Source organism: Ovis canadensis, chromosome X, assembly GCF_042477335.2.
Source record: "Ovis canadensis isolate MfBH-ARS-UI-01 breed Bighorn chromosome X, ARS-UI_OviCan_v2, whole genome shotgun sequence".
In the NCBI taxonomy this organism is placed as follows: domain Eukaryota; kingdom Metazoa; phylum Chordata; class Mammalia; order Artiodactyla; family Bovidae; genus Ovis; species Ovis canadensis.
In genome coordinates this window covers 54,205,056-54,224,685 of record NC_091727.1, presented here as the reverse complement: position 1 = coordinate 54,224,685, position 19,630 = coordinate 54,205,056, and the positions used below count along the sequence as shown (strand labels likewise).

At 45.8% G+C, this 19,630-nt stretch overlaps 1 long non-coding RNA gene across 1 annotated transcript in view; it reads right to left on the bottom strand.

The window, feature by feature from the left end:
• Window positions 1-13,181, bottom strand: part of LOC138931022 (uncharacterized) — a 35,389-nt gene extending 22,208 nt beyond the window's left edge. Inside the window, exon 1 of the long non-coding RNA XR_011446333.1 lies at window positions 12,695-13,181. This is a non-coding gene — a long non-coding RNA (uncharacterized lncRNA). The remainder of the gene's footprint in view (window positions 1-12,694) is intronic.
• Between the last annotated feature and the right edge of the window lie 6,449 nt (window positions 13,182-19,630).

Genomic DNA, 19,630 nt, shown 5'->3' with positions numbered 1-19,630 from the left:
TCTCAGAGTTAACGGAGGAGCTGTGTCCCAGGCTATAGTCCCCAGGAGGCCCCAAATCCAACTTAAACTCACAACTCGTCTGTTGTATGGTTTTCTTTAAGTGGACACTACTCTGGCTAACAGCTCCCATTTACCTCAGAGGCTTCACACCCCTCCCCCAGAGCGTACAGTCTGCAACCTGGGACACAGAGGCCCCACATCTTTGCCTCTGGGCTACTGAGTGGGCATTTGCACTGAGTCACTGTTCAGTCAACCCCAAGGGAGAGAGGCCTCCAGTCTTGCAATTGCTGCAGCCCACAGTCACCAGCATGTCATCCTGAGGAAGGCAGGTTCATTCTAGGGGTGTGGTGTGCCTTAGAGCTGAGGGGTACTGAAATTGATTTCCCATGTCTGGTTCCTGAGAATGGCCCTAACCCCACCCGGGTCAACTCTGGTCATGGCAACTGTATCCTGCCCCATGGGAGGTTCAGAGTGACTGCAAGACCCACAGAGCAAGTCCCCAGGACTGGTCCTCTCCATCGCAGCACCCACTCCGGGCTACTGAATTCTGGAGAGAGGAGAGGGTTTCCCCTCACTGTGCCTATGACAACTCCCTTACATCCCTCTAATCACCTCTGTCATTTTCCAGAGTCCTTGTCCTGGTGACAGCTGCCACAGTTCCTCTCCCCAAATTCCCACCCTTCTCCTCTCCTTCTATCAGGTCTCCCCTCCCCACTCAGGGGCCTCTTTAGCCCCTCCCCCAGCCCTACTCACAGGGCCTCACCCCATTTGTGTCCTCTCACCCAGCACCCACGCTACCTCAGAAGATCCCCTCAAGACCCTGCCTGCTCCCTGCATTCTGCAGGACACCTGTCTCCTGCCCACACGCAGGGTCTGTCATAACGTCCCTGTGAGGGCCGAACTGAAAAATCTGTTCAGAATCCAGATAAAATTCAGACCCAGACCAGCAGTCCAGGGCAGTTCCTGTGGGGCTGGAAGGAGAAGACGAGGGGCTCTGAGAGGAGCATCTGGTCTCAGAATCCTGAAGGGGTGAAAAGGTATTCTTCAAGGGTCCTAGTGAGGATGAAGTGAAATGGCACCTTATAAGTACTTATGCATACATGCCAAGTGTGTGCCAGCTCTCTTGAATCGTGTCCACCAGGCTCCTCTGTCGATGGGATTCTCCAGGCAAGAATACTGAAATGGGTTGCCATTCCCTCGTCCAGGGGATCGTCCTGATCCAGGGATCAAACCCCCATTTCCTGCATCTCCTGCATTGGCAGGTGAATACTTTCCCACTGAGCCACCTGGGTAGCCCCAACATTTGTTGAGAGTTAATCTAATATTATGTTCTCACTACACACACACACACTCACACACACACACTCACACACACAAAGTCTAACATAAAACAAAACTAAAGGGACACAAGGAAATTTGAGGAGGTGTTGGGTATGTCTATTACTTTGATTGTGGTGATGTTAGTATCATTGTTTGCATATGTCCAACCTCGTCAAATTGTACACATTGAATATACAATTTGCTGTATATCAATTATATTTCAATAAAGACGTTTAAAAAAGGAGAGCAGAAAAATGTTCTCCAAAAAACTGATACTTACATAAATGAGAACATTTCTTTAAAAATATTGAGGAGCAAACTTCACTCAAAAAGTAATGAAGATGAATAATACCCTTCTATCCGTTAAGTTCATGTGTGTGCATGCTAAGTCACTTCCATCATGTCTGACTCTTTACGATCCTACGGACCATAGCCCGCTAGGCTCTCCTGTCCCTGGGATTCTCCAGGTAAGAACACTGGAGTGGGTTGCCAGGGCCTCCTCCAGGGGATCTTCCTGACCCAGGGATTGAACCAGACTCTCTCATGCATTGGCAGGCAGGTTCTTCACCTCTTGGGAAGTCCCAAGGAAGTTAATTCCTTTGTCTCATATTATGAGGCCACTGTTACCAGATAACATACAGCCTTGTCATACTTTTCCCCAATTGTAAAGCAGTCCCCTCTTCCATCTTTGGTTCTAACTTGCTTCTTGACCCACATACAGATTTCTCAGGAGACAGGTCAGGTAGTCTGGTACTCCGCTGTGGTTAAGAATTTTCTACGGTTTGTTTGATCCACAGAGTCAGAGGTCTTAGTGTAGTCAATGATGCAGAAGCAGATGTTCTGTGGAATTTCCCTTGCTTTCCCCATGATCTAAGAAATCTTGGCAAGTTGATCTTTGGTTCCTCTGCCTCCTCAAAACCTAAGTTGTATATCTGGAAGTTCTTGGTTCACATACTGTTGAAGCCTAGTTTGAAGGAGTTTACAAACCAGGAGGCTTCAGAACTTGGGGACAACCTAAGCGGAGAAGCTAAGGAAATTGGCGGATGTGAAGGAAGTCTGATAAGAGGGACAAGAAAATGAAGCTCTACTTTCGATATTGCTAGCAAGGTAGACAGGGGCTAGACCATGCCTTCCAGTCGTTGTATAGGAGAGTAGCCTTTATCTAGAAACACATAGACAGTTCTGCAAGTGTAAGAGAGGGAGGGAGAGGGCGGGAATAGGGAGACAGACACAGTGGATGTAAGAGAGCAGTTAGAAGGGGGCTTGACAATTAAATGGAGGGAGGCTTGGACTAGAGCAGATGTGATGGACATGGGTAAGAGGAAACACATTAGATGTTTTTGAAATAAAATGGACACAACTCAGCAAGAATTTGGACTTGAGGTGAAGGAGAGGGACTTGTAAACGTGGTTAAGAACACGTTTATGTGTTCTGTCGTAAGAGTATGGAACTGTCATGGGGAATCCTAGAAGTTGGCCAGGTCTGGGAAGAATTCCAAAATAAGATTTTTTGTGTTTTTGAGCTCATGGTCTAGATGGATACAATAACTAATATTTAAAACTTAAAGGTTCCTTTTCCTTTTTTAAAAAAAGTATTAAGGTATAATTTGTATACAATAAAAGGCAACACTTGAAACATTACAGTTTGTAGAGTTTTCACAAATGTATACCGTGGTATAAATGCTACCACAATAAAAATGTAGAAAACGGCCCATCATTCAAAAATGCTCCCTTGGGGTGTTTGCATTCAGACTCCTTCTTCCACTCCTATACCCTGGCAACCACAGATACATTTCTGTGCGAATAGTTGTACCTTTTCCAGAAATCAATTGACATGAAATCATATAATATGTAGCCTTCTGTGTCTGGTTTCTCTCATTTGCACAGTTGAGACACATCCTTGCTCTTACATGCATTAGTAGTTTGTTTTTTTTTTTTTTAACTCTGTAATATTCCTTTGTACAGGTATACTCTTTTCTTTTTCTTTCATCTGTATACCAGTTGTTGAATAACTGGGCTGTTTCTACGTGTGACTATTAGGAATACATGTGTGGAATATTTGAGTGCAGGCCATTGTGTGAGGATGTTTTCATTTCTCTTGGTTAAAACTGTCTAGGAGTAGAATTGCTGGGTCATATAAGGCTTCCCATTGGTGCTAGTCATAAAGAACCCACCTGCCAATGCAGGAGACTCAGGTAGGATCCCTGGGTCTGAAAGATCCCCTGCAGTAGGACATGGCAACCCACTCCAGTATTCTCATCTGGAAAATTCCATGGACAGGATTCCTGGCAGGTACAGTCCATGGGAGCCCAAAGAGTTGCATATGACTGGGCAACTGAACACAGACAGACACACACACACACACATACACAGTAATTTATCTATCTTAAAATCTAAACTGTGTCCTCTGTAGAGAACATAGAGTAGGATCTTGTTTTGGTTTTTAAACTGGTATCTCAATGTCTGCCTTTTGATTGTATTGTTTTATCTAGTCACATTTAATGTTGATACAGACTTACATCTGCCAATATATTTTCCTTTCTCATGCCATTTTATTCTACGGTCCTCATGTTATAGCTTTGTTTTGCATTAAGTGGGTATTTTCTAATGTAGCATTTTAAATTCTTTACTGGTTTTCCCACTATTTTTAAGTTATTTCCTCAGCTATAGGCTACCATAAACAACTTCAGTTCAGTCACTAAGTCATATCCGACTCTTTGTGAGCCCATGGAATGCAACATGGCAGGGCTCCCTATCCATCACCAACTCCCAGAGCTCACTCAAACTCATGTCCATCGAGTTGGCGCAAAAGCTACCCCACTAGCTTTGTTCATAGTGATGCTTCCTAAGGCCCACTTGACTTCATATTCCAGGATGTCTGACTCTAGGTGAGTGATCACACCATCGTGGATATCTGGGGCATTATGATCTTTTTATGTATAGTTCTTCTATGTATTCTAGCTACCTCTGCTTAATATCTTGTGTGTCTGTTAGGTCCATAACATTTCCATCCAAAAGAGGCACAGATGTAAAGAACAGATTTTGGACTTGGTGGGAGAAGGGTGGGTGGGATGATTTGAGAGGATAACATTGAAACATGTATATTATCATATGGGAAATAGATCGCCAGTCCAGGTTCGATGCATGGGACAGGGTGCTCAGGGCTGGTGCACTGGGATGACCCTGAGGGACGGGATGGGGAGGGAGGTGGGAGAGGGGCTCACGAGGGGGAACACCTGTACACCCATGGCTGATTCATGTGAACGTATGGCAAAAACCACCACAATATTGTAAAGTAATTAGCCTCCAATTAAAATAAATAGATTAATTTAAAAAAAAAACAAGGGTCTCTCCCCATCCCCACTGATCCCCTCCAGTGCCTCTGCAGGTGTAGGAAAACCTTTTCTCCCCTGGCTGACCTTCAGGAACAGTAACCCCAACTAGCCTCCACAACTGCCCCCTCGCTCCTCACCCCCACATCATACAGGGTTGCTCTGGTGTTCCTCTGGTCCGCCTGGGTTTCAAGGCTCCCTGCCAGCATCAAGTAGGTGCCCTAGATATCTCACTTTCTTGATAGTATCATTTAAAGGATAAACGTTTTAATTTTGATGATTCCAAACTGCCTATTTTTGTTTCCTTTGGTGCTTGCGCTTTTTGTATCACATCTAGGAAATCGTTGCCTAATCCAAGATTAACATCTACGTCTCTGTTTTCTTCTGAGTGCTTTATAGTTTTAGCTCTTATATTTAGGTGGTTTATCAACTTTTTGATAATTGTTATATACAGTGTGAGGTATAGGTCAAAACTGATTCTTTTGCATGTGAATATCCAGTTATCCCAAAACCATTTGTTGAAACATTATTCTTTGCCATTGAATGGCCTCTACACCCCTCACAATAATCCACTGACCATAGAGATATGGGCTGGTTTCTTGACTCTCCATCCTATTCTGTTATCTGTCTATATACAATCCTTATGTCAGTACCATAATGGCTTGATTACTGTAGCTTAGAAGTGGGTTTTGAAATTGGGAAGCGTAATGACTTTTTCTTTCTTCACACTGTTTTGGCTATCTCAGGACCCTTTTAATTCTTACAATTCTAGGATCAGTTTGTTGATTTCTGGGGGAAAAGAGCAGTTTGAATTTTGATAGGCCTCTATTAGGGCAGTACTGCCATCTTAACACAATAGTAAGTCTTCCAACCCATAAATGTGATCTCCCGAATCCATAAAAATCTGAGCAAGCTTAGAGAGTTGGTGCTGGACAGGGAAGCCTGGCGGGCTGCAGTCCATGTGATCGCAAAGAGTCGGACACAACTGAGAGACTGAACTGAAGTGAAATCTCCACTTATCTAGACGGTCTTTAATTTCACTCAGCAACGTTTTGTAGTTTGTATTGTACGAGTCTTGAAGGTATGTATAGAGATCTAGTTGCTCTTCGTATATGACATTGTATCCTATAAACCTGTCGAGCCCCTGTATTAGGTCTAATAGTCTCTGTGGGAAGAGGGTGGTTCTTTAGGATTTTCCATACACACGGTTATATCATGGATTGACAAGATGGCGGAGGAGTAGGTGGATGGGGAATACATCTCTCTCCAAGGACACATCAGGAATATACCCTCAGACACAGAAGTGCATGCAGAACACCAGCTGAGTGCAGACAGGAGTACCTGACCACTGGGAAAGAATACATAGACCCATGCAAAACTCGGTAGGATGAAGGAACCAGGGGGAAAAACGGGAGTGTTAGTAGGGCTGGACCTGCCCTCGGCGGGTGGGGGAACTGAAGCAGGGGTCCGACCCCACATCAGGGCAATTATCTGAGTCAGAGGAGAAACATTTAAGCCTGAGAGTCAAACAGCTCATCTGTGGCAGCCTAAATGGAATGAGAATCAGACATCCTTGCCGCAGCCATACATACCCTAGATGGCGCAGTGGCTGGGAGCTGGAGTTTAGGGATTGTGGAGCAATCTCAGGGCGAGGGCTGCTGTTGACTGTAGAGAGATGGAGGGGATGTGAGGGAGGAGACCGTGGTGGGAAATGCCTGTGGAGGAAATCCCAGCAGCCATGGAAGTAAGGTGACACTGCTGAGTCATGCATAGGGGGTGGAGCCATCACCATAGCCTCTGGACCCCCACATGCTAGCATTGGCAGCTGAACAATAGAGAGGCTGGCCCATCAAACGCCTGATGCACTGAACTACAGAGTAGGACCCCATCCAGGGTGCCCCTTTAAGTGTCTGATGCATGACCAACAGAGAAGGACCCCAGGTAAGGAAGCCCTCTAAGTGCCTGAATGAGCGGAGCTATGGAGAAAGACTGGCCAAAGAGGCCTTCTGATTTCCAGCTACAAGAGGCTTGAAGAAAAGACTCTGATAGGGCCATATCTCCTGCGGCAGAGGCAGTCCGTGTCCCTGCACACTTGGCACCGCCAGGGTCCCCGCAAGCCAAGCTGCTGTGCGACGTTCACGCTCAACTCCCACTAGGGCAGAGCTGCCGCAGGCAAAAAAATGTCTTATGCCTAAGCAGGCACGGTCACATTGGCAGTGTCCGACTCTTCCACCCTTTGAACTGCGGCTTGCCAGGCTTCTCTGTCAGGGAGAGGGGTTCTCCAGGCAAGAACCCCTTAGCTCTCAGGCAATCCCCACCCCTGGGATGAATCTGCCTTCCTCAGGATGACATGCTGATGAATGCAGACTGCAGGGACTGGAGGGCTCTCTCCTGCGGGGTTGACTGAACAGAGACTCAGTGCAAATGCCAACACAGCAGCCCAGAGGAAAGATGTGAGGCTCTGTGTCCCAGGGTGCAGGCGGTAGGCTCTGGGGGAGGGAAGTGAAGCCTCCGAGCTAAAGGAGAGCTGTTAGCTAGAGCAGTGCCTACTTAAAAAGCATACAAAATCAAAACGACAATGAGGTACCACTTCATGCCAGTCAGAATGGCTGCGATCCAAAAGTCTACAAGCAATACATGCTGGAGAGGGTGTGGAGAAAAGGGAACCCTCTTCCACTGTTGATGGGAATGCAAACTAGTACAGCCACTATGGAGAACAGTGTGCAGATTCCTTAAAAAACTGGAAATAGAACTGCTATACGACCCATCAATCCCACTGCTGTCCATACACACCAAGGAAACCAGAATTGAAAGACACACGTGTACCCCAATGTTCATCACAGAACTGTTTATAATAGCCAGGACATGGAAGCAACCTAGATTTCCATCAGCAGATGAATGGATAAGAAAGCCGTGATACATATACACAATGGAGTATTACTCAGCTTTTTAAAAAAAATACATTTGAATCAGTTTTAATGAGGTGGGTGAAACTGGAGCCTATTATACAGAGTGAAGTAAGCCAGAAAGAAAAACACCAATACAACATACTAACACATATATATGGCATTTAGAAAGATGGTAACAATAACCCGGTATGTGAGACAGCAAAAGAGACACAGATATATAGAACAGTCTTTTGGACTCTATGGGAGAGGGAGAGGCGGAGATGATTTGGGAGAATGGCATTGAAACATGTATAATATCATATAAGAAACGAATCGCCAGTCCAGGTTCGATGCATGATACTGGATGCTTGGGGCTGGTGCAATGGGATGACCCAGAGCGATGGTCCGGGGAGGGAGGTGGGAGAGGGGTTCAGAATGGGGAACACGTGTATACCCGTGGTGGATTCATGTTGATGTATGGCAAAACCAATACAATATTGTAAAGGAATTAGCCTCCAATTAAAATAAATAAATTTAAATTTTAAAAAATTAAAAGAAAAAAAGAAAGAGACACGTGTACACCAATGTCCATCGCAGCACTGTTCATAATAACTGGGATATGGAAGCAACCTAAATGTCCATCAGCAGATGAATGGATAAGAAAGCTGTGGTACATATACACAATGGAATATCACTCAGCCATTAAAAAGAATTCATCTGAATCAGGTCTAATGAGGTGGATGAAACTGGAGCCTATTATACAGAGTGAAGTAAGCCAGAAAGAAAAACACCAATACAGCATACTAACGCATATATATGGAATTTAGAAAGATGGTAACAATAACCCTGTATATGAGACAGCAAAAGAGACAGAGATGTATAGAACAGTCTTTTGAACTCTGTGGGAGAGGGCAAGGGTGGGATGATTTGGGAGAATGGCACTGAAACATGTATAGTATTATATGTGAAACAAATCAGTCCAGGTTCGATGCATGATTCAGGATGCTCGGGGCTGGTGCACTGGGATGACCCAGAGGAATGGGATGGGGAGGGAGGTGGGAGGGGGTTTCAGGATGGGGAACATGTGTAAACCCATGGCGGATTCATGTTGATGTAAGGCAAAACCAATACAATATTGTAAAGTAAAAATATAAATAAAATAAATTCTTGCAAAAGAAAAAAAATATGAAAGAACTCCATAATCATTAAAGAAAAATTGAAAAGCAGAGAAAAGCAGAAAACAACAAAACAGTTTTCAGAGTTTCACTATGTAAACAATGTCTGTAACATTTTGGGTATGAATTACTCTCTTATTTATGGAGTTTAATAAAAACCAGTCAACAGCAAAATAAATAAGTAAAATTCAAAAGAAAAGCATACAACAGGAGAGTTATGAGTTTCAGTTGGATTTGGAGTCTTCTGGGAACTACAACCCAGGACACAGCTTCTCCGTTAGCTCTGAGGAAACTGCTTGGAGGAGGTAGCAGAGAAGTCAGTATGACTTTCGCCTAGGAAGTACATGCAGTCAAGCGTGCATATTGGCAAAAGTTTACTGTGAAACACAGAGATCAGATGTCACAAGTTCATTATTTTCATGCTTTTCTGTGTGTGGAAGATGCAAGACTCTAGGGTCACTGAACCTTTTTCTGAGGTATCTGTAAATAAATAAAGGCCAACTTGTCCAAAGCACAGTGTGCCTCACACTGTTTTTCACCCTAAATTCCTTCAGAATGCCCTTTAGGTCAGCAACCACAGTGGTTACAACTTAACACTTACAGAACTGGCTGTGAGTAATGCTGTTTGTCTTCAGGATCTGAGTTTACCTGAGACCAGATGTTCAAGCTGGATTTAGAAAAGGCAGAGGAACCAGAGATCAACTTGCCAACATCCTTTCGACCATAGAAAAAGGAAAAGAGTTCCAGAAAAACATCTCCTTCTGCTTTATTGACTATGCCAAAGCCTTTGACTGTGTGGACCACAACAAACTCTGGAAAATTCTGAAAGAGATGGGAATACCAGATCACCTGATCTGCCCCTTGAGAAATCTGTATGCAGGTCAGAAGGCAACAACCAGAACTGATCATGGAACAACAGAATGGTTCCAAACAGGAAAAGGGGTAACTCAAGGCTGTATATTGTCACCCTGCTTATTTAACTTATATGCAGAGTACATCATGAGAAACGCTGGGCTGGATGAAGCACAAGCTGCAATCAAGATCGCCAGGAGAAATATCAATAACCTCAGATATGCAGATGACACCACCCTTATGGCAGAAAGTGAAGAGGAACTCAAGAGTCCCTTGAAGAAAGTGAAAGAGGAGAGTGATAAAGCTGGCTTAAAACTCAACATTCCGAAAACTAAGATCATGGTATCTGGTCCCATCACTTCATGGCAAATAGATGGGGAAACAGTGGAAACAGTGACAGACTTTATTTTGGAGGTGGCTCCAAAATCACTGCAGATGGTGACTGCAGCCATGAAATTAAAAGACGCTTGCTCCTGGGGAGAAAAATTAGGACCAACCTAGACAGCATGTTAAAAACCAGAGACATTACTTCACCAACGAAGGTCCATCTAGTAAAGGCTATAGTTTTCCCAGTAGTCATGCATGGATGTGAGAGTTGGATTATAAAGAAAGCTGAGCACTGAAGAATTGATGCTTTTGAACTGTGGTGTTGGAGAAGACTCTTGAGAGCCACTTGGACTGCAAGGAGATCCAACCAGTCCATCCTAAAGGAAATCAGTCCTGAATATTCATTGGGAGGACAGATGCTGAAACTGAAACTCCAATACTTTGGCCACCTGATGTGAAGAACTGACTCATTTGAAAAGATCCTGATGCTGGGAAAGATTGAAGGCAGGAGGAGAAGGTGATGACAGCGGAGGAGACGGTTGGATGGCATCACCGACTCAATGGACGTAATGTTGAGTAAACTCCGGGAGTTGGGGATGGACAGGGAGGTATGGCATGCTGCAATCCAAAGGCTCTCAAAGAGCCGGACACGACTGAACGACTGAACTGAACTGAGAGTTGGAATTGTCTAAGATGGTTAAGGTCTGTGTCCTCAGGTGTGACATATTTGAGCTGTTTCGGGTTGCTCTCCAGGATGAGTGCTCTCTAATCTGTTCAAGGATCTCTGTCCCAGGCATGAACTCTCTGAACTATTTGGGAGGCTTTTGTCCAGAGGGTTGGTCTCTGAGCTGTTCATGGATCTGCATATGAGAGTAGTCTTAAGAGGAAGGCTGGATGGACCCCACTCTCACGGGTCTTAGAAGTAGACCTGTGATATCACATTGGCTACGATTTCTACCATGCCTCCCTACAGAGATAAAAGCTTGCAGCCCCATCCTCAGGGAGGGCAAGTCATGTGCAGTACACAGGAGCCCGCGGTAACAAATCTGATAAGAACAATACTTCCTGACATGACTACCACCCTTGATAGGGGCCCTGAGAACAAACTGTGTACACACACTCACTCAGACTATCTGCGCAACCCACAACAAAGAGGCCACCATTTGCAGATGGGAGCCCAAGGCCCAGTGCAGATGGAAGGTCACGGCTCATGAGGACAGGAGGAACTGGATGCAGGCTTGGGCTCCTTGGAGGAGGCAGGGAAGACTCAGCAGAAGCCTGGCCAGGGAGTGGGGGAGGGGGGCGTTGTTACAGGGCCCCAAGGACCCCGTGAATGTCTCACTGTCAACATATGTCTCTGTGTCTCCCCATCACACACCCAGCTTCTTACCTGATGTGTGGAATGTAATCTGCACATTCCCTGGGGATGTGGTGGTAGAAAATACAGAGGTGAGCCTCCAAGCAGGTGGGGAGAAACCTCACATTCACCAATTTGCATGAGGCTCCACCACAAATGCAGAGATCCATGCCTCTCTTTCCCCCATTAAAGCATTCATTGGCACTGAGGTCAGCAGGAGGGCAGTCAGGGCCGGACAGGTTGTGAGGGACCCTGTGTACAGCACGAGCCTCCCCGTGACTGGAACATCTCCATGTCTTGATCAGGGCAGAGGACCCTGATGTGTGCCAAGGGAGCATGATTAAGACCCAGGCCATGGGCAACTGAGTCATTTCCTAGAGACAGTCCCTGGTAGGGGAGCGGGCGCAGGGAGCGGTTTCTTTTCTCCTATAGACATAGGTACATCTTCCATTAGCAGGGCTGGGGGCCCACATGTGGGTGCTAATTGGGGATCCTTTGCTGCCAGAAATAGTCTCTCTGTCCCTGTCCACTGTTCTATCTTTGTCTTTCTCCCCGCCATCTCTGTGCCTGTTACATCCTCCCTCTTTGCCTTTACGAGACTGACTGTGACCTCACTCATACCGCGAGGGTCCTTCCTTCCTCTGTCTCTCCTGAGGGTATCATCAATTGACACGGATGTTCCCTGGGAGCAGTAGGGGGGATTCCCCTTGAGTGTAGGGGATTCCAGGAAAGGCATGTTCAACTGCAGAGGGTCTGTGGTTTTCCTGGGATGAATCAAGAGCTCCTCAACAATCATTGTGTGATCTGGGCCTCTGAAAGGACCCTGGGGGCTTCTCTGGTAAGAACCCTCTTGCAGCTCAAGTCAAAGTCCCCGCTATGGCCAGAAGGCCCTAGGGGACCCGCCCCTCATCACTGCTCTCATCCGATCTCCTGGCTCTCCCTCCATCATGCTGTGACAGGCACACAGCCCTCCTCACTCTTTTTATACACACTACACTGAGTTCCACTCCCCAGTTTTTCCACTGGCCTTAACTCGGTCTGGGATACTTTTCTCCCAGATAGGCATCTCCTCTAGGCTTTTGCACAAATGTCACAGTCTTAGAAGGAACTTCCCTGGCCACTCTTTCTAGACATCATCCCCTCTCTCTTTTTCACTATCCTGGCTTAATGTTAATCACAGCAGTTATGAACACCTGATAAATTACTTATCTTTGGGGGCTGTATGACCCCAACACAATGTAAGTTCCATGAAGCCAAAGTTGATTTTCTCTTTCCTAACACACATAGCTGTGCTTGACAGAAACTGTGGAGAGGATGAATGAATGTCGGAATGAAAAAGCAAACTGAAACTTGTTGAGAGAGGCATAGCTAAACAGGCTGAAAATTCTGCTAGGGACATATTCAGGGATGACAAGAGGTGACAAAGCCATGGTCTTTATCTCACCTGCGCGGTGTCCTTCGGTCCCCAAGGCCCCCCCTTTCCTAACAGAATGAAAAGTCCTGTTGTCCTTCTCACATATTACTCGCAGTCAATGGCAGAGGCCTTCCCCACTCCAGACCTTCAGATCCCAGTCCGAAGTTTTCTCTCCCTTGCCCGCTGGGGGACTGTGGCTGGCTTTCCCCATTGAGACCTATTCTGTATTAAACAGGAAAGCACAAACAAGCACAATGCCCAGCACAGAGAAAATGCTTTCAGTGCTTCCTGTTACGACAGTGGCCACTACAGAGAAGTAATCTTCAGTTTATGAAGACATTTTTCTGAGTCCAAGATTGCAGCAATCGGTGGGGTTTTCATCCGAACTTTGCCTTTCCACCCTTGGAGGATTATCTGCTAATTGTCCACCAGCATCTACATCGGCTGTTCCCCAGTCTCACCACCAAGGGGCGGGCGAGGTGAAACAGGTCTGTCCTGGGATGTACCACTGAGGGATAGCGGTAAGACCACCCACTCTGGAAGGTACCATTCGAGGGGGCGTATGACAACAAAGAGACTACATTTATACCGCATCAGGCATCGACCAGAGTTCCTAGCGGAGGCACTCAAGGCACCACTGGGTCCATCCCCATTCGCTCCATTCCGTCTTCTCGCTGCATTTGAGTCCGAGTGGACACCGGTATGAAGCTGCAAGTGTCCTCGTCTCGTTTCCAATTCCACCCCTCCGTTTCTACATGGTTACATCCAAGGGGGGGATGGCTACGGAGCGAGATGGGCTGCGAGTTTGGGGTACGGCCTCACGGAAGCGTTCTGGGCACTGATTGGTCACCGCGTGATCGCCGGAATTAGCTCTTCCGGGGCGCGAGTAGGCGCCGGAAGGCACGCGACTTCCGCCCTGCTTCCTCTCCTGCCCAGTTCCAATTGGCTGGCTGGCTGTTACAGGCACCAGGAAGGCAGGGCTGGAACTGAGGGCGAGGGGCGTGTTGCCCTGCGCGGCTTCTTGGAGCATATACTTTTTCTGCGAGTTTTATTGCTTTTCCGGAAGGGGTCGAATAGCTGCCCTGGTTAGTGGCGAGGTTTGGCGCTGTCGCTGGCTGTGCCTGGTGACGGCGTTTCACTCTTGTTCAGCTCTCGCTCAGTCTGGATCCTGTGGCAGCGCACGGTTATTCGCACAAATGCATGTAGTTCATGTCCAGGGAGAGGTCTCTGAGTTTGCTGTCTCTCCCTGGAGAGTAACCTGTGTCAGGGAGCCTGGGCTTGTGTGTCGCTTGTGTGACGACACAGGTGCTGTTTGGGTACGTTTGATCTCCTTGAGCCTTTGGGCGGAGTTGTGCGTGGTGGGATGTTGATCTGAGTGGATTTTCTGAGGCATAGTACAGAGCCCCTAGGATGCGTGTGCCTGTATTCCAGGGTGTGCATTTTTGGAGCTTTCTGGCATTTCAGTCCCTGGGTGTGAGATCTCTGTGTAGGCGTGTGCACCTGAGATTGTGAGAGCTCTGAGTTTTTTATTCTGGGCTCTAAGTTTCGATGTCTCTGAGCTGCTTTTAGGATGGGTTTGTCTAAAGGTGTAAACTATCAGCCGCTTGGGGATCTGTGCACAGGGTGCAGGATTTCCATTTGTCTGGGGACTTTATCTAAAGGTTTTATGATGTGCTTGAGTTATTAAAAGTTCTGTCTTTCCGTTAGGGTTTTTGTGTTAGAGTGGTAAGTGTCAAGTGGTTTGGGAATCAGTCTCCATGATGTGAAGTATCTGTGCAGTTTTCATTTGTTTCTGCCTTGAAGACTTTGGTCTGTTTGGAGGGTCTTTGTCACATTGTGCACAGTTAGGATCTCAGTTGTGTTTGAGGGTCTGAGACGAGTTATGTGCTCTCTGTGCAGAGATTCAGTGAGTTCTTTTTGGTGTCTCTGGGTATCTATCTGAGCTGCTCGGAGTCTTTGTGTCAGAAATAAAACCTCTTATGTTCTTGGCTGTGAGGTCTCTGTCCGGGAACTGAAGGTTTGGAAGCTGGCAGACATGATTCCGAGGCCTGGCACCTGCCTGACATGCTGACTGTGTGTTGTTGAGCGTATCAGTTGTCTCCTGGAATCTCAGTATGTATCATAATTAACACAGTGGGGCCAGTGCGTGTCGTGCAGGATACCTGTGCATGGTAGCTTTATGTGCAAAGGGCCTTCAGACTATCCTTCAGTAAATGTTTTCTGAGCACCTGCCATATACCCGAGCACTATTGGAGGAGTTGTGACAGGACAGAACTGACCACGTCTCTCCTTTCATAGACTTGGTGGTCAGTAAATAAGTCAAGGGTGGCAGGCAGTAAGAAGAAAGATAATGCTAGATCAGGGGAAAGGGTATATGTAGGTATGATGTTATTAGTTTATGTAAGGCAATGAGGCAAAGTCTCCCTGAAAGCTGGCAAGTAAGCAGAGATCTGGAGGAAGTGAGGGAGCAGGCCGTGGGGTTATCTAAGGGAAGAGCATTCCAGGCAGAAGGAACAACGGATGCAACTGTCCTGCATGGACACCTACTTGGGTGCTCCTGAATGTCAAGGAGTCCTGTGATGCACGGGGTTTGGCATGTAGCACCCTTTGAAAGGGGTCTGGTTGCTGCTGTTTCCGTGTCTCCCACAATTTGTGATCATCCGCATTTCACAGATGAAGGACTGAAGGCTCCAACAGGTGCCCTGCACCTTCTCTCCTACCTATCCCTGAAATGAGGAGTGACGCCTTCTGGTCCATCATGAGAGAGAGAGAGAGAGTGTGAGTGTCCCAGCTGCAGGGATGTCACGCTGAATGTCAGCCAAGCAGCAGAGATCAGTTATACTGTGGGAATCATGCCTCGTAACATTGGTACTTTTGATGGAGGGAAGGACTTAAAAGAAAAAGGAACTGGGGCAAAGGACAGAGGCAGGAAGGGAAGTTGGAGAACAGTGAGGGGGGAAAACAAAAAAGACTGGCTTCATCACATTGCCTGGGTTTGGCCCAGTTCACGTTGATTGGCTGACTGTATTAGGACATATTGACCTTTTCCTGTCCCTACCCTTTCTTTCCCTTCCCTTTTTTTGTGACTGAGCAAGTCAGTCCTAAAGCCATTAGGTGTTGCCAGGCAAGGCATGTGTGTGTGTAAAGGGGCATCCCTGCCTGGAGAGTCAGAGCCCAAGGTGGAAAGAAGGATATCCCTGGGGATTGGGTGGGAAGGAGGCTAACTGCTTCATGGATTCAAGCTTGAGTGAGATGTGGAAGTCAAGGGCAGGGGATAGTTCTGCATAGACTGTGAGGAGGACCTTTTTGTGGAGGAAGGATCACTTATATGCATTGGCATTCATCAGCTCGGCAAAGACGTAAGAATGCTGAGAGCCACGTCTGTCATTTTTGGAAAAGGGAATTTCCAGTATGGAAAGGAAGCAAACTAGAACCAATTCTGAGGAATTCTACTGGGATTCAAGGTTTCCATGCAAACTTCTTGTATTCGATCGGTGTGCATTGTGGCTAGACTGATGTATAACTATAGATGTGTGTCTCTGTGTTTGTGTGTGTGATTGTGTACACACATATATTCCCAAGTTACTGGAAACAGCAACATTCCAATGGCGATAATGACACCAGTCCCCAGATCCTAGCTTCTGAACACCTTTCTCCACTAAATGATGGGCTCCCAGGCTGAGGAAGGAAAGGATAAATGAGCCTGGTTCACCTTGTCATGTCAGTAATAAGGGAAAGTTCAAGAATGATGGGGAGATGTCAGAGGGACACAGAATATAGCTTGAGGGCTCTCCCACTGGAAACACTCAGGACTCTTGTTTTTTCCACCTTTTTTGAGGTATTGTTGACATATAAGCTGTAAATTTAAGATGCCAATGTGATGATTTGGCAAACACGTATTTGGCAAAACGATTACCATGGCAGGGTTGGCACTCTATCCCCTCACATAATCCTTTTTAAAATTGTTGAGGAAATAACATCTCAGATCTACCCTCTTAGCTTTCACTGTATAATACAGTTTTGTTCATTATACTCAGCATGCTATACATTGGATCCATGTAACTTATTCATCTCATACCTGTAAGTTTGTACCCTGTATTCAACATTTTCCCCAGGGCCTGGAAACCACCATTCCAAACTCTTATTTCTGTAAGTTTGACTTTTTTAGATTCTGCATGTAAGTGAGAACATACAATACATGTCTTTCTCTCTTTCACCTTTTCCACGTAGCATAAAGCCTTTGAAGTCCATTCATGTTATTGCAAAAGGCAGAATTTTCTCCTTTCTGACTGAATAATATTCCATTGTATATATCACCACATTCCCTCTTTTACAATTAGTTTATTTTAATTGGAGGATAATTACTTTACAATATTGTGATGTTTTTGTGATACATCAACATGAATCGGCCATAGGGATTCACGTGTCCCCCCATCCTGAACCCCCCTCCCACCTCCCTCCCTACCCTATCCCTCGGGGTTGTTCCAGAGTACCAGCTTTGGGTGCCCTGTCATGCATGGAACTTAACACTGCTCATCTATTTTACATATGGTAATGTACATGTTTCAATGCTATTCTCTCAAATCCTCCCACCGAGTCCTCCCACTGAGTCCCAGAGTCTGTTCTTTACGTCTGTGTCTCCTTTGCTGCCCTGCATGTAGGTTCATTGGTTCCGTGTTTCTAAATTCCATATATATGCGTTAATATACAGTATTTCTCTTTCTCTTTCTGACTTACTTCACTCTGTATAACAGGCTCCAGGTTCATCCACCTCAGTAGATCTGACTCAAGTGCGTTCCTGTTTATACTTGAGTAATATTCCATTGTATATGTACCACAGCCCCCTTATCTGTTTGTCTGCCAATGGACATCTCGGTTGCTTCCATGTCCTAGCTATTGTAAACAGTGCTGGAGTGAACGTTGGGGTACATGTGTCTGTTTCACTTCTGGTTTCCTTGGGGTGTCTGCCCAGCAGTGGGATTGCTGGGTCACATGGAAGTTCTATTCCCAGTTTTTAAAGGAATCCCACACTGTTCTCCATAGTGGCTATACCAGTTTGCATTCCCATCAACTGTGTAACAGGGTTCCCCCTCCTCCACAACCTATCCAGCATTTGTTGTTTGTAGACTTTTTGATGGTGGCCGTTCTGACCGGTGTCATCACATTTTCTATATCCATTCATCCCTTCATAGACACTTAGTTGCATACAACTTTTGGTTGAAGCTGCAAACTAAATTTCAGGTTAGTGTTAATCTTCCAACATTGTTTTTCAGAACCATTTGGCTATTCTCGTTCATTTGCTTTACCACAGAAATTTTCTCATCAATTAGTCTAGATGTACAACAAAGTCCTGCTTGAATTTCTGACTGGAATTGTGTGAAATTGATGGATCTGTATCGGGACTACTGACATCCTGATTATATTGCATTTCTCAACCCGTGAACACACCGTGTGCCCACATTTTATTAGGTCTTATTTAAGGAGCCACGTTGCATTACCTTTTCTGCCATTGTTTTATCAAGTCTAATTCTCGTGTATCAAATTCCAAATATCTGAATCTGATGAAGATATGAAAATATTAGTAGTCAGACTTTCATCAGCAACGCTTTATTTCTTGTGTAGTTTTAACATTGCCCGTTTATTGTGTTTCTTATTTTTTCTGCTAATATTCATGACTGTTTAATCCAAGGGTGATGGTATGGGTATTTTCTGGGGTAAACCGTGAGGAGATGTTCAGCTGTGTTTTGGGATGGAAAGTCTGAGGACAGGGGCACTGGGGAGAGAGCAGAGTAGGGGTGGGGGAGGTGAAAGTGTGGGGGCAGGGACAGGGGGATACTAGTACAAGCGGAAACAGAAGTGAAGAGACACAAGAAGAAGAGCTCCCCTTCTGGACCGTGCTTAGTTCTCCGTACATAAACACATAATGAAGTCTTGGAGTACTCATAGCAACACTGTGAGGTTAGCATTTTTACTGCTGTCATCCCTTTGGGCAGCTGAGGAGCAGAGACACGTAGACGTTAATGGGTGAATGAATGTGCACAAAGTCACCTAGCTGGCAAGAGCTGAGTCAGATTGGTGCCCAGGCCAGAGAGAAACAGCCAGGTGTGATATCAGACCCCCAATCTGGAATACAGTGCAGTGTCTGGTGTACTGTGGATCCAATGGCAGATCAACGTCTCCATCCGCATGAAACATCACTATGGATCTGTGTATGGATTGAACACAGTGTCTCCTAGGTGCGTGAAAGACCATGGGGTGTCATGTCAACATGCACACATCACAGAGAACAGTTCCTGGTCCATACCGAGGTCTAAAAAGTGTTTCCTCTGACCGACATTAGTGGAGCACCCTCATCACTATGGAAAGTAGCATAACCATAGTGATAAACAGATAGAACCACAGATACGATATCATGAAGACATTACCTCCCCCATCTCATAATTTTCTTAAATGCAGAGAACAAAACCTGGAAGGCAATAGACCACATACTAAGTTTTTTCTCTTAAGTGTGACATTCTAGATAATTTCCAAATAACACTTTATTAGTGTTTTACTGTGTTGTATCTTCATTGTTACGTAGGCAGTTTTTCTATTATAATTGAAAACTGGACTTTCTGAAGACTCGTTCTCCTCAGGTATCTTGAGGTTTCAGCATAAAAAAGTTGTGTTGGTATCCCTGCCAGGTGAAAACCCAATGGGCGCACTGAATTCAGAAGTAATGTCTTTGGTACAGTAGGTTGGGTGCTGTGGGGAGTAGAAAGGTCCTGATGGAAGGCTGGCTAAGCCTGCAAGCATTGTGAAAAAGGTCACTGACGCTATAGGCCCAAACCAAACAACTGCTCACAGGTCCCAAGGAAGACACTGGTGTTCTATCCACGGAAATTTCTGTGTTAGGACTTTCAGACCTTTGCTCTTTTGGCTCCCATGATGCAGTGGGGCAGCTTGTGGCACTTATAACACAGTCCT